The sequence below is a fragment of the Strigops habroptila genome, chromosome 7 (genome assembly GCF_004027225.2).
Source record: "Strigops habroptila isolate Jane chromosome 7, bStrHab1.2.pri, whole genome shotgun sequence".
Taxonomy (NCBI): Eukaryota; Metazoa; Chordata; class Aves; order Psittaciformes; family Psittacidae; genus Strigops; species Strigops habroptila.
In genome coordinates this window covers 68,859,612-68,874,325 of record NC_044283.2, presented here as the reverse complement: position 1 = coordinate 68,874,325, position 14,714 = coordinate 68,859,612, and the positions used below count along the sequence as shown (strand labels likewise).

General features: G+C 36.4%; 1 long non-coding RNA gene across 3 annotated transcripts; it reads left to right on the top strand.

Annotated features, from left to right (window-relative positions):
• Positions 1-893: 893 nt before the first annotated feature.
• LOC115610991 lies at positions 894-14,471 on the top strand. Of its 3 annotated transcripts, none has more exons than XR_003992418.1 (5): positions 894-1,453; positions 3,205-3,463; positions 3,611-3,733; positions 5,005-5,152; positions 14,416-14,471. It is a non-coding gene; the product is annotated as an uncharacterized LOC115610991 (long non-coding RNA). The 3 variants fall into 3 exon arrangements; XR_003992417.1 differs by lacking the exon at positions 14,416-14,471 and adding an exon at positions 6,191-7,518; XR_003992416.1 differs by lacking the exon at positions 14,416-14,471 and adding an exon at positions 6,191-6,636 and having other exon boundaries at positions 5,005-5,266.
• The last annotated feature ends 243 nt before the right edge of the window (positions 14,472-14,714 follow it).

Sequence of the window (14,714 nt, the reverse complement as noted above, 5' to 3'; positions counted from 1 at the left end):
TGTAATTTTTGAGTCTGGGCTATTCTGTGTCTCCATTCCTTTGAATTTAAGGGGAATGGCACGAGTGAGAGAAGTATATTCCTTGCTGAGGTATCCAGTTGTTGATATGAAGGATTCAAGAGCCCCTACTCAAAATGGGAGCAGGGATGGAAGAATCTCTAGTGTTGGGATGATGGCTGGTTAAATACCACTTGGTCAGTCTCTAAAAACCTCAAATTATGCTAGCCCAACCTATATGTGCTTCTGGAATCATTATGTTGATCTGGTTGACTTGCTATTTCCTGTCCCTAACTAAGATTATGTTCAGCTCAGTTATAAAGTTTCAAATTTCAGCCATTTGTTTTTGAAACCTGATTTGAAAATCGGATTGAATTTTTATTTTTTTTTGAAGAACAGAGGCTATCTTTTTTCACACTTAACCTTACAGAAGACCAATTTTATTACATTTATTTTTTCAAGCAAATGGTAATAAGAATTAATAACACATCTCTTCAGACAGAAAACATGCACTGAAAATCTTTATGATAAACATTTAGAAAGTTCTTAGCACGGTAAAACAGGAATATGACTGAAATATTTTCAGCCCTTTCATTATTAGCGCTATTCAGTACATCTTACTATTGTATCTGTCTTTGTACTTCTTCATATCCACGGGCTTATAAAACATAACAATTCTTTAGTCATACAAATATGTATGTTATATATACCTTTTGCATATTCTACATTTTTAAATTGACAAGCTCTTCCATGAGTTATTGTACCTCACTGCATACTAAAATAACTCTCTTTTTATCATACTTTTTCACAAGTGCACAATTTTAAAGGTGTAGTTGGAAATATTAAATGTTAAACAACCTCTCAAGAAATTTTTATGTTTTTATCACTGACAAAGCAGAAGATTTAAGTTTCATGCTAAGCTGACACATGAACACCATTATTTACAACAATATTAAACAGAAACTCTCTGTAATGCCTTTCAAAGATATGGTATATAATTTAACAACAGAATAAGCATCTGGAACTAGGAAGTTTATTAGTACACATAAAACTGTTGGTTGTCTGCTAAGGCTGTTGTTAATGTATGTAAAGCATAACAAAAGGAGCCCTACTGAAAACATAAAACCAGACTCTTCAGCAAGCACCAAGAAATAACTTATAGTAACCTGTATCAGCAAATGTTGCATTTTCAAAATGGCAAATATTGTTCTTCTACATCTAGTAAACAATTATTGAATTTTGTACTCACAAAATCTGTTTTGTCTTTCAGTCTCTGCCTGGAAAGATTGGTTTTGGGTTTTTTTTCCTTCTTTCTTAATGAAAACAGAAGGGAGAAAGAATCAAGACTATGCTTTTCTAATGCAGAGCTGCAGTCTTACACTTACTGGCGGTGCTACTTGGAATCAATAGAAAATTTGTGGAACAAGGAGATCAAGATCAATCCCTACCAGAGAAGGTAATAAAACTAGTCTTAGCAAAGAAATTTTTGGCAGAGCAGGAATACCCATCTGAGTACACATTTACCAGTTGTCTTTATTTTTTCCCAACATATTTTTCTTTATCATCACCCACTTAACCTCCAGAGTGTTATTTGCTAATTCTGCTGTCACTTTTGACCTCATCTTACCCAGTTCAAGTACTTCTTTACTTTCCAATACTAGATTTGTCGGTTCATATGATGACATTCAGCACATCCTCAAACCCCGATGAAATCCCACATAGAAGATGGGGATATACTTAACCGATTCATCAGGAACCAGAAACGAATCAGAGCCAGATGCAGGGGCTGAACAGCCAGGTTTCAGTCTTTCAAATGTACGAAGTAGATATTGCTATGTAAAATTCAGACCACCATATATACCTTGCTGCTTAGTGAGCAGTGCAACTCTTCAGTCATTACCGAGATTTGTACATACAATATCTTGATCGCAAGTTTAGAAATTCCTTTTAAAGTTAATCTTAGGTACCATGAAGAAATGCTGTGTTTTAGCACAGACATTGCCATGAGACAACTAGCTAATTTTGTTGGCACCAGTTTAAAGGTATGGCATTGGCAGTTATAAAAATCTTGGTATGGACATCACTGAGAGACAATTAAATACAGTAAACCAACACATCATTTATATACTGTCCATATATATATACTCTGACCATAGCCACACATTAAAAATGAGACTTCAGGATAAAAAACATTCAAAATATTACATGAAGTGAAACATCTACAAAAGGTTACAAGGAAAATTTGATTTTATTAGAAAGATATGTGCTTTGATCAGTGTTAATGAACTGTACATGAAAGGTATGGATTTCAAAGAAATGATGGAAACCACAGTGCTGGAGGAATGTAATCATGTGTCAGGCTTTTTGTCACAAATACTCTTCCCTTAGCAGAAAATTAATGACTTCTATGGCTGGAAAGTCTTATTTTAAGATTATTATTTTTGAAGTTCTATTAATTATTCTTGATGAAGTTATTTTACTGTGGACACAAGCAAACAAACTGCTTCATTCTCTTCTTTGGTGTGTATATTGATCCCTGAGCTCTGAAACCTGCAGTACAGCTACAGTACAGCATCCCCAGAGTGCCAAGTTAAATGAGTCTTCTCACAAACTCATACCAATTGATTAATCAGTTTTCTTAATAATCACTTGCTTTCACTATGAACACAATGTTAGAAAACAATCAGTCTCAGAACACTGGATTAAATTTGCCTCTCTGAGAGCATGAAAGTGATGGTTCATATTGCTGAGAAAGCATTTGCTCTGGAAAAAACGTTGTGTGCTTTCCAGTAAATGGCAAAATTTAAACATATCTGCAGCTTCTTGTCAAGAAACACTGCACACGAAAAAATATTACTGGACCTCAAAAAAACTACCTTCCTTTTCAGTTCAAGTATCATACACACCAATTAATTTTTACCTCACTTTTATTTAAAACCCTTGACCCATTTCCTTCAAATTTCTTGGCCTCTTCTCTTACTTACTTCTGACTTACTTACATGATCTTTCTCTAATATAACTCTCCTTCAACTGCAAGACTATCTGCAGTGTTTGTACCACCACTGTCACAATCCTAAAGGGTTCATGTGTGTCTCAGGTCTTCTCATCACTGCCCTGATGGCCACCAAGCAGTTTACCTGTGTGCTAACTCTGACTCTGTTTTCAGTCAGTACATGGTGTTACTGACCTACAGGTGTGCCTCTGTAGCTTTGCAGAGCAGAAGCAGCAACATTCCCAGAGGCCGATGCCCTTATTCCAGAGTTCAGCACCAGCAATGTGAGCGAAATAAAAGCCTTCAGTGAATTCTCTGCTAAGATGTTTCTCAGCTCTTGGCAAACCTTATGGCAAAAGCAAAGAAGTTTTTAACAAGGAAATGCAAGGCTTAAGAGCACAGCTATTGTCTCTGAAGATAAAGGCTGACAAATGAAGCAGTGAAACGTCTAGTTATCTTCCACTTGACCTTAAGGTGAGCTCTTCACATCTTTCAGGTAATACATTTTCTTAATTTTAGTCTGACAGGAAAGCTGATCTGATTTAACAGCACTTCCAGTAAAAGGGAAAATCCTAATGTCCCCCTTCCTTTACTCTTTTTTTCCTCTTTTCCTGCTTTCAGCTCTACGATTCTGTCTTCACTCCTCAAACTGGCTGGATTGCACAGCTGAGCCTTTGAGTCAGATCACCAAACTATCAGAAAACTAACCCAGCAGTAGAAGCGAACCACTTCCATGTGACATTGGTAAGGAAAGTAGAAGACTTGGCTATATCAGCGCAAGACATTTGCTTCCATTCTTCACACTTTTTTTTATTTTCATATTTATGTATGCATATATGATGTTAAAGCAGTTTCTCTATTGTTTTTACTTGTCATTGATCAGCCACCTCACGTTATGATGTCTCCATTTCCTCCAGGAATAGAGTATAATTGCTTCACATTTAACAAACTTTCAGGCCCTGCTAAGGAAAGCTAACAGCTGCCAGATTCAGTTGAAACAAGCAACCAGAGGCCCAGGCTCTGTGAAAAAGCTTGAAGGCGGGTAGCTTAACCATTGTAGAAAAAGATATTGCAACAAATAAGTTCTCTTCCTGCTGTTCTTGTCTTTTGCCTTATGGAGATCTCTGTAGATATCAGATAATCTAGCTGAATTTCAGTGTCCTTGCTATTAAGTATATAATATAAAAGGCCTTTAATTCATCCCATTATTTTCAGTGAAAGAGTAACTGAAGCAAAGCTGTTTAGCTGCCCCGTAGCCTGGTTTTGCAGGAAAGGGCACTTTATCACACAGTTGTTGAATAGTGGAGAGTGATAACATAAGCAACAGACAGATGAAATAGGGGAACAGCCTTTTATATGAATAAAAGCAGGAGGATGAGTTCCTGCTGATCATGTTTACTGCTTGTGTGCTACTTATTTGCATAAATGATTTTCATGGCGGGCATCAAAAAACATTGGAAATTCAGGCTCAGATTACCAGCCTTTTTTTTTTTTTTTGGTTTATGTATTTTTGGTTTAACATGCAGCATAATTCAGATGGCTGTTACTTTTAATAGCTTGGTGCTGGCCGCTCAGACATGTGGTGGACAATAAGAAAAAAACTTATTGACAAAACTCCTCAGGAATGTTTCTTTGGTAGAAGAGTTCGTTTGCTTGTTTGTTTAATTATTGCCATGGTCAGTTATTTACAAGGAGAAATCTTCAGACATAAAGGAGAAGCAAAACCTACAGTCTCCTATAATGGCTGATTACTGTTACTGTACAGAAAACTCTTAAAATAACTACTCTTTTGTGTCTTTTTTTTTTTTTTTCCTCATAAAACCTTGTGTATCAGAGAGGACAGAAAAAATAACCAAAACCCTTCATAGGGCTTAGCTAGTAGGAAGGAGTTTAAAATGCCATAGATGGCTTTTGAAAGAGCCTAAATATCTCAGCTACTTAAGGCCACTTCATGAAAACCTGTTAAGGCTCTGTGGGCATCAAGTCCAAAACAGGTTGTTCCCTTTTTGTTTTAGGGCTTTCTTTGACCATTTACTCTCCATTCCTATTACTGAAAAGGAGTACTCCAACTGCTCAGAACAGAGAGCTGGAACTTGTGGGACAACAGGGCATGAACGGGACTGCGGATGGTGCTTCCAGGCAAGAAGCACCTACAGCAACTAGGTAAATTGTAAAGCTGCAAAAGAACAAAAAAACCCCACATCTTATCCACAAACATTTTACTACTTTGTTGCTGAAAAAACAGGTGTACTAAGGCCTCAAAGTAATCGACAACAGGTAAGAACAAAGTTAGAAAGTGATGATATTATTAATGACAACTTTTCATCTTTTTTTTTCTTTTTTCCTTCTAATTTTGGCTGACACAATTGTTGAAACCGGTGCTTACAGGTGGAATGTGAGCAGCCTGTAAGTCACTGTTTCAGCTCACTCCAGTGCTTAAGGAGCAAATCCACACACCAAAATAGTTGGAAACACTGGTTAGAAGTCCTGTAATTTAGTAAAGATGATCAGATTGTTACTATTTTTTTAAAGGGACGGGTTACAAAAAGAGAGATACTCCTCTTCCCTCATCTCTCTTAAATCATGTGAGCAGGCATCAGTGACATGGCCTCTAGCTTCTCCTCTCTCATTGCAATATAACAAGTGGGTAAACTACTAGGGCTGTAGCAGAATGGGAAAAATTGGGAAAATAGCGGATCCTGAGAAGTATCAGAGGCAAAAGAACATTGAAGATTTGCCCTTGCATAAAATGCCTTAATGCCCTAAAAGTACTATTCACAGGAAGAAATGCAAATTGGTTGCTGAGTAATCAAGTTCCTGTGCCAAAATAGTATGGGAAATCACATCACTCATTCTGTATAGGAAAAAATTCTTCCTTTATCCCTCCACTCCTAGATAGATGGTAATGGGAGCTGTTTGATATTCACATGATATTACTTTGCTGTTCACAGTTTAGGCAACTAATCTAAGCTAGTCATCTAGATTTCTTCTCAGGCAGTGAAGGGGGCAGAACCTTTACTGCACAATTTCTCCCATATCAAAATGTCTATCTAGAATGGACAGAAGAATAACAGAGGCAAACACTAATCGCTTCCAGATGGCCACAGCTCAGAAAGAGATGGCCCTATGTGGTTCTCTTACCTAGGTGAGTAAATAGAGGTTTCAAGATTGAACTCAGCAGTATCTTATACATTTTTGCAGCTTTGGTGTTTCTGCATTCCTCAGAAATATTAAGTATTTACTTCATCCTGGAGGCAAGAAGTGCAACAGGAAGATAAATACTTCGATCTGGTATTTTTACTTTTGATGTGGGATGTGACTGGTATTGAACAGACCATCACAGCAGAAAAGAAGAGCTTAGTACATGAAATGGGTGGAAAGTTCTGAACGCTACCATATGCACTCCTTTTAAACCTCAGGCAAATCACCAGAGACTGATTTTCCTGCTAGGAATTAGCCACAAATCATTCAGACATGAAGAGTAATTTGAATGTAATTTTCCCTTGATTGCTGGCATTCCAAACATTTTTTTTAATGTTTTTTTCCAGTGGTTCAAAATGAGGATATTTGCATTTTCTATTTTATTTGTTTTTAAATAAAACCTATTTGTTAAGTATAACTGCATTTAGAAAATTCAAACTTCAGAAAAAGCCAGATTTAAGATTGCCTTTGCCCAATTTCAGTTATCTACATACAGATTTTCATAGGCTATTGCTTTATTTTTTTCACAGCCCAACTTTTCTTAGTCTCAGTTGAAGCTGTGACTATGCTGCACCTTTGCAAATGAAAACTTTGCTGTGACAAGATAAGCACTCAGAAAATGAGGAACATCTTTCCTCTCAAAAGCCTCGTTTAAGTGACTTGCTTTGAATCACAAGGTAATCTTGTGACAGATGATGATATAAAATACATTTTCTAAGTTGGCATTACATTCCCTTAACTGTAGGAATAAAGCCCATTGAAAAACAGATTGCTGTTTCAGTCTTGGTATAAAACTGAAATTATAAACTTGCATGACAAATTGCCGAGCAGCTCAGAACAAAAGATTTCAACTACATCAGAAGGAAAAAGTACTCTCTGAATTTATCATCCAAGTCTTCCATAAAGTTAATGACCTTACAAGAAATATTTTTTGCCAAATAAACAACTTTCACGCAAAGCAGTTCTACCCAATAATTGTATCTAGTTTGGCCTTTTAGCTCTCTCGAGTCCCACATTTATTAATTTTATAGCTTCAAATATTTGAAAAAGTAAGATGAAAGCTTGAAGATAATATGACTAAGTAGACACCCACAAGTATTTTCTGGGCATTGGCCATCTTGTTCACTATCTGAACATAAAAATGCAGGTTAGGATCATGTAATTAAAGAGCTTATTGTAATGCCCATAGAAAAGAAAGACAAGTTATGATTAAACAGAGAGCTTTAGTCATGGTATTTCCCAATTTTGAGTTGTGTTTTTTGAACATTAATATATTAATGTAGTTTTTGTTTCCTGTGAAAAAGTAAAATAAAAATCTGTTTAAAGCTTCCTTTTGCACTTGTGATGTAGTCATTAATACCTTGATAATAAGGGCCTGCTTTCTCCCATATCTCTGAAAGCAAAGAACTCATGCATTAAGGAGGAATTATTAGTAATATGGAAATATGTATCATTCCATAATAAAAAGAAATTATAGGCATTTATAATGACCCTTTTAATTTTGTACCAATGATCACAATTTATAATCAACATTTGTTGAACGAGATAAACTTGATAAGCTCATTGACATATGGTAACAGCTTAAAAACATTAATGTATAGCAGTGGCATTTTTTGTTATTGATATATTAATATATCATCACAAATGTTCCCCCCAGTTCTCATTTGGATTAGATAATGAGCAGTGTGGTAGACAGTAAGAAATTTTAATCAGCTAGACTGTGTTGAGAACAATTGACTGATTTGGACTTGGTGGCAAACACATTCAGCCATTGCTATACTACTATAAACTAGAAACTAAGATTACATGGAAGACTTGAAATACCTCTGGTGCTAGAAATATATGAAACAGCAGCTCAAGGGAAAATTTAAGTTTAAATTTGAAATAAAAGTCATTATTTGGGCAGTACTCCAACTGATTTGAACGGAAGATTTTCTTGAGCAATTTGTTTCTTGTTAATGTAAATAGGTTAACTCTAGTTTTACCTCCAGAACTGCACTGGTCATATACAGTAAAGGATAATGTGTACAATCTGGACCACTCAGATCACCAGTATTGGTTATGGCAGTGACGTACACTCTTAAAAAAATACAGAGATACAGAAATAGGATAATTAGTTGGGTTACAAGGAGATGTGGCTAAAGCTAACTTACTGCACGAATTAATTATTAGTAATGAAGGAATAATTAATAGGAAAGTATAGGAACATGAGTGTTGCTTCTCTGGCTTGTTTCTCAAGACTTTGAGTTGGATAACCCTAAAAAGTTCAATAGTTTTAGCTATGTGCAAAGAACAAGAATGCTTGTTTCTATTTGTAACTTCAGACAAATAAAGTTCTTAAAAAAAAAAAAAAAATCTAAAAGGAAATGTCTTACAGAGCTTCTTTGGCCTCCTGACCTACAGGAAGCTTTTTAGAAGTCTAGGTACCAGCATTTTTGTAGTTTGCTAATGTATCTTACCAGTTTCAGGGAAAGACATACACAGGACAAAGCGCTTTCTTTGCTGTTTTAGATACGGGGCTGCTTCACCTGTGTATTTCCTAATCATACGGTTCCTAAATCTTGCCATTAAGATTTCAGTTTAAACTTCAAAATGTTACAGCTTCTGAAAGAAAGGGACTGTGGCTAGCAGCTGACTTTAATGGGGCTTAAGCATGTTCGAAAGGCTTTCTTGAGTAAGCTCAGGGACTTAGACTCCTTGCTACTTGAAAGCTCAGCAGGTCTTAATTCTTTGAGCCTTTCATTGTCACCTTGTTTCTGTTAGAAATCCCAGCACTTCGGTGTAATTAATTGTGCAAATGAATACTATCAATGTACAGATAGTGGTATTGGGCCAAAAGCAATGACTGTATTTCATGCACTCCCCAGATGTGACTACCCACCACTAAAAGAACAAAGGGAATGGGGTCAGAGAAAATCCCTCATTTCCACTTCAAATAAGAGCTAGCTCTAAAGAACAACTTTAGCCTGCAGTTTCATTCCTACTGTTAAAATTGATCAAGGAAACTTCTGTTAAAATACTGTACAATGATATTAGCAATATTAATATGAAATACTTATGAAGAGAAATAATACCTTTTTTTAAACAGGTCCTGATATAAAGCACCAATACTGCTAATGTAAAAGCTTAACTTTCTTGGTATTCAGTGGTACATTAAAAGAATTTTTATTAACTAATTCAAGAAAAAAATATGGTGAATGTCTCCCTCCAAATTCTATCCCTATCTTCTATTACAGTATTACCTAGTAAAATAAAGTGCTTCTGGCAATACTTATCTGCATATAATGCATAAAATTTTTAAGATATAAAAAGGTCTGTATGGAGGACAGCTACTTGATCCATACATGGAATATCATAACATTTGCTGCTAAGATTTAAAATTAAGCCTAATAGTTCTTTTACTTCTTTTGATCTTATAATCAGGAACTTATAATCTATGGGACAAATTCTCAGCAGAGGAAATTGTCATAGCTCCAGTGACTTCCACAACAATTTATATCATCTGCCAACCTGACCCTGTATCTTTAATCCATCATTACAGTCTCAGAAATTTGCCTCTCAGAATTCTTCTTATCAACATTGACTTCTTATTTCATAAATAACAAATAAACAATTTTATTTAGTTGACATTATTTATGTAACTGAAACCCCAAACTTGTCAAGTTCCCAAGTGCTCTTATGATTTCTTGATGAATAGGTTGTCAACACACATATCATAGTAGGATGCTAGCAGTATAAATGTCTTTTTTCCTATTACTATTTACTTTTCAGTCTGTAGGAGTTTTCTGCAGCCCCAGTCAGGATCAAAGCTCTCCTGGCCTAGGTAACAAGCATATATTCCTGATCTAAAGAGCACACAGTTCAAGAAATGCAGTGGGTGGAATGTTGCTTGTATGAGTTATGAATTGCAGCATTAGCCATCTGCAGCCTGGTAACAAATAACTCCAGAAAACAAGTCTTGGCATAGACTTAAATTTCCTATGCTAAACAGAAAATCTGGGAGCTAGACAGGGTTGAGGCAGCATCAAAGAACAGATGCTTTCTGATAGTTGGCTGTGGCTCTGATTCAAGAACATATTCAAACACAGAGATATGCTTAAAGGCTTTGCTGCATAGGGATGGATGTAAAGCTGTGCTTAGAGCTAAACATTGGCTGAAGCATCCTGCTAAAATTGTGTATCTAAGAGCAGCATCCCTTTCATGGTCATGTTCCTTGGGACTGCTTTAGCAACTGGTGCTGGGATATCTTCTGTTCTAATTATCTGTCCATTATCTATCAGGGTGGGAAGCTCCATCAAATAGGAAATCAAAATCTTTTGGTTTTGTGATACTGTGACTGTGTTGTTATATTTGTTTAAGGTAGACCATCTCTGATTCTGTCAGTAGACTGAGATAGAAATCACCCTAGATGTAAGACTAGCAAGGTGACTTGTTTCTCCTTTCAAACTACCCCTTACCCGAGAAAGTTATGCCAACTGTACGAGCTTCATCAAATTCAGTTAAGCTTCCCATTGGCATGTCTGAAAACAGCACATTATTAGAGTATTTTACGTTCTATATCATGTGTCAAAAGCAATTAGATTGGAATAACAATTGTTGGTCAATATTAACAAAAATTTTAAATGGTGTAGTGTGTAATCATTGCCTTGAACAATGACCAGTAACACAGCCTGCAGCTATCTTGCATACCTTTTCTAACCCTTTCAGACCTCTGCTCTGAGGATAAGTGAACGTGAATATCTGCTATTGTAGTAGTTTTCCTTGAAATTCATCCAACTTTCATGAATTTGAACTGCACATCAGTCAGTCTTTTCTGGTGTTCTCAACAGTTCTTCTTACTCACATGCAGAAGAATTCCATTTTAGAAGATTCAATTACCAGGTTGCCATGATATATTTCAGTAAAATTATATTTCATTGTCAACTACAAATTATTTAAGGTGCTTTTCTCATACACTTTTGGAGTACTAATCTAATATTGCCCAGAGACAGCAAAATAGTACAATACATGCAAAACTATAGGAATATTCAAAACCAGAAATCTTCTGTTGAGAAATGTTTTGCTATCTGCCTAAGTGATGTTCTTATGAATCCCCTGTCATTTAAAATGTATTTTTATATGAATGAGAGAAAAGTTCTTAGAAAATAATTTGAAAGCATATATTTGAAGAGATGGCATTTTTCTGCCTGCCTGAAATCTACATTTCAGCCTCTCCCATTTATCATGACTTGGCTGATAAATGTAATTTCATGTAACCTCTGTAAACAGCTCACCTCCATGCTTGAGTGTTTCAACTATCATCAGCACTAGTGACTAATTAAAAAGTCTAAATTTGCCTTTGCAATGAGAAGCAAAACTTTTGTTTCCAAACTTAGAATCTTTGAAGAGCCTAAAGACATAAAATTTAAAATCCTCTCCTTTCTAGGGGTCTTGGCATATTTAAGATGCCTGGTAGAAAAGAGTTAATTGTTAGAGTCAGAAAGGTGAAGCTCATCAAGCAGTCAGATCCAGATGCTTCCTACACAAGGAAGAAAAAGGAGCTAGTGAGTAGCTAAGGGAAGAAGCTGCCTTTATCTCATGAGATGCAGCTGTCATGTAAACACCGAGTGTGTAGTGCCATCTGCTTAATGCCTGAAGTTGCATTTGTATCACAGAATGGAAGAACCTTAATTTGAGGCCTGTGTTTGCCCTCTAAAGACAAAGTAAAGAAGGGGGAGCAGCCCTCAGTCTTGTAATCTGTGCTGTGTGTTGCACCATCTAATTTCTAAGCTCCAACAGAAGGGCTAAAAAAAAAAAAAAATTATTCTGTATAAAATACAGAGACTCAGAAGAACAGAGTAGTAAAGATGAAAAACGACCCAAGGGAAAAACCAGGCAATTCCCTGTGCTTAGCAGTGGTTTCCAAAGCTGCACAGAAAACCTCTAGAAAGAAACAGGCTGTCCAAGCAGCGTGACTGTCTGAGATGAGGAGATGTTAAAGTCTCAAAGTGAAAGGCAGTGTCGTGTGCTCTTCTTAATGCAAGAGCTGGATTTGAATACAGACTGCCTTTGCCCTCTTGCCAAAAGTTTGTTCCAGCCAGGTTCCAGCCCCCATACTGGACTATTGCTAGCTGAAAGCCTTATTCTGCATGCTATGGAAATATTTTCCCTTTGTGGGAAGAACTAATGACTATGTGTCATTTCCTGGGCAACTTAGTGCAGCCAGCTGTGGTGCAAATTTAAAAATCACCAGCTATTCTAAACGAGCTCTGGGTGGTTTTATTTTGCCTTAACAAAGTCCATGTGGACAGTTAGGAAGTGCTCTGTAAAGCCCTGCTCTAGCTGATTCTGTGCCAACTTTTCAGAGTAGAAAAGCCTGGAGAAGCAATTGTTCTTGTCAAATGCTGGAGAATTCAATATCTTTTAGGGCCACACTAGAGAGAATGATAAATCATCTCTGAAAAAAAGATGAGAAGCAAGGATGTTTACTGCTGTGTATTAAAGCATAGTAACATTTTAATGTTGTGTGGGAGCCCAATTTAGAAAAATACCGTCTCCTCACTTTACCTCTGATAGGTGAGAAAACCCCAGTATATTTATTTGAAGGCAAGTTTAAGAAAGATTCCAAACACTGTGTTAAATATTTGTTGATAAAAATTGTATGGTATTGTCTCTGAAACTCACTGGGAACCATTACTAATCCCTGCCTTCAAGATATTGCATATGACAGCCCTGAAATTTAAAGCTGGGCAGTAATTTTTAAAAGGATAATACTCTATCTTGTGCCCTAGCAAAAGAACTGAGCTGAGATGGAGGGGATAGTTACAATAGAGTTATACAGATATAGCATTTAAAATCTGGAATAGGAACTGCCTGTAGCTAAAATGTGACATTAACATGTTTCTTTATTGGAAGAGGTAATTTAGGAAGCCTTCCTAGAGAGCCGTTAGGCACTCCTGCAGTATGAAAGTTCTTTTTTTCTAGAAGAGTAAGTGGCAGGGCAGAAGTAGGAATGTACTGAAAATGCACGTTTACTCTAAACAAGCTTTAATCATGCATAACAAAAGTAAAAGCTATTCAAAAGCCATTTTGCTTTTTAGGGCCAATTCTTCAAAATTTATAGCATTTTAGCAAACTGGTGCTAAGTGAAGGATGTAGGTTGATCTAAAACCAAATGCAGTGGCACAGCTCTAGGCTATGTTCTATTATGTTCTCATACTTGCCTTACTGAAGGTCTTTTTAATGCCCTCTTTCTCTAATATGTACTTATTTATAATTTTCTCAAGATTTAAAGATCAGCTCTAGCATGCTTACCTCTGTTAAGATGGAAGCATGAAGACAGCTGTTAATTGTGTGTACTCCAGCCTATGACTAGCGACTAATCTAGAAAGATACTCTAATTTGCCTTGGTGTCCTGTAGTCCCAAGCAAGCCGCCTTCTGTTGTTGGCAATTTGCTTCACAAAGCAGATGTCAACAAGTGCCAGCTTAAAGCCAGCAATTTTTTCTGCACCTACTATTTGTGATAGGAAGGCTAACACAGAAACTCAATGCTCTGATATTTGGAATGTATCTAATTTTCAGCCTAAATGTACTCATGTAAAGTATATAACCGTTCATTCACCGACTAATGTCTTTCAGTAGGTGAAACATTGCAACACCTTTGCTCCTGATGTACATAGAGAAAGCAACAATATTCATTTAACTTTCAGACTGTGATGCTAAGCATGTCAAGCTTTCTCAGTCTCTTCTCATACATTAGGGCACCTATTCCTATTCTAGTAGTACTTCCACAAAGCACTTTGTACTGTTAAAACTGATGCAGCACTTCTCATGCCATACCATCTTTTTCTGGGGGTGATATTCAGCCGCCTTATGTCTTGACAGTTTTGAATCATCGTTTCATTTTCATCACCATTCTCCTGTTATTTGTGCTTGAGTTACTGATGAAAATTTTACGTGGGATTGGTTCACCAGACTGAGCCTGGAGAAACTCCACTATTAATCTACTTTCTGCCCAATGCTTTGCATTTCAATACAACCCACTGTCAGGTCTCTTGTGGAACCCTACTCAGCAGTTCTTTCACTTCTTCCATCTCCCTAGTTAGACTAAGACTTACAAATAGTTAATCACCTCCTACATGTCATAAGATTTAGTAAAGCACAGACATATCTAATGCACTGGCATTATTCTTAAGCTTAATAAAGTTTGTGTTTTAGTACAAAAATCTACATGTTTCTTTCCCAGAAAATTGAGACCAGCTGGATAAAGAAGTCTACATTTGCAGGGCATACGTGAAGGTCACTTTAATAATCAGAGTGAGAGAAGAATCTGGTGCTTTCTCAGGTGTGTGGTGGTTTTTTGCTTTGTTTTCTTTTTCCTTTTTTTTTTGTTTTTCTTCTCCTCCCCCTAAGGCATTAAAAATATCTGTAATCACAGCTGGAGGCACCTGACCAGAAACTTTACTTTGTCCTACACTTTAATTAATGAAATTAGTTTTTCTGGGTAGGGTTTAATTGAGAAGTACTCTGGTGTGCCAGTTTGTA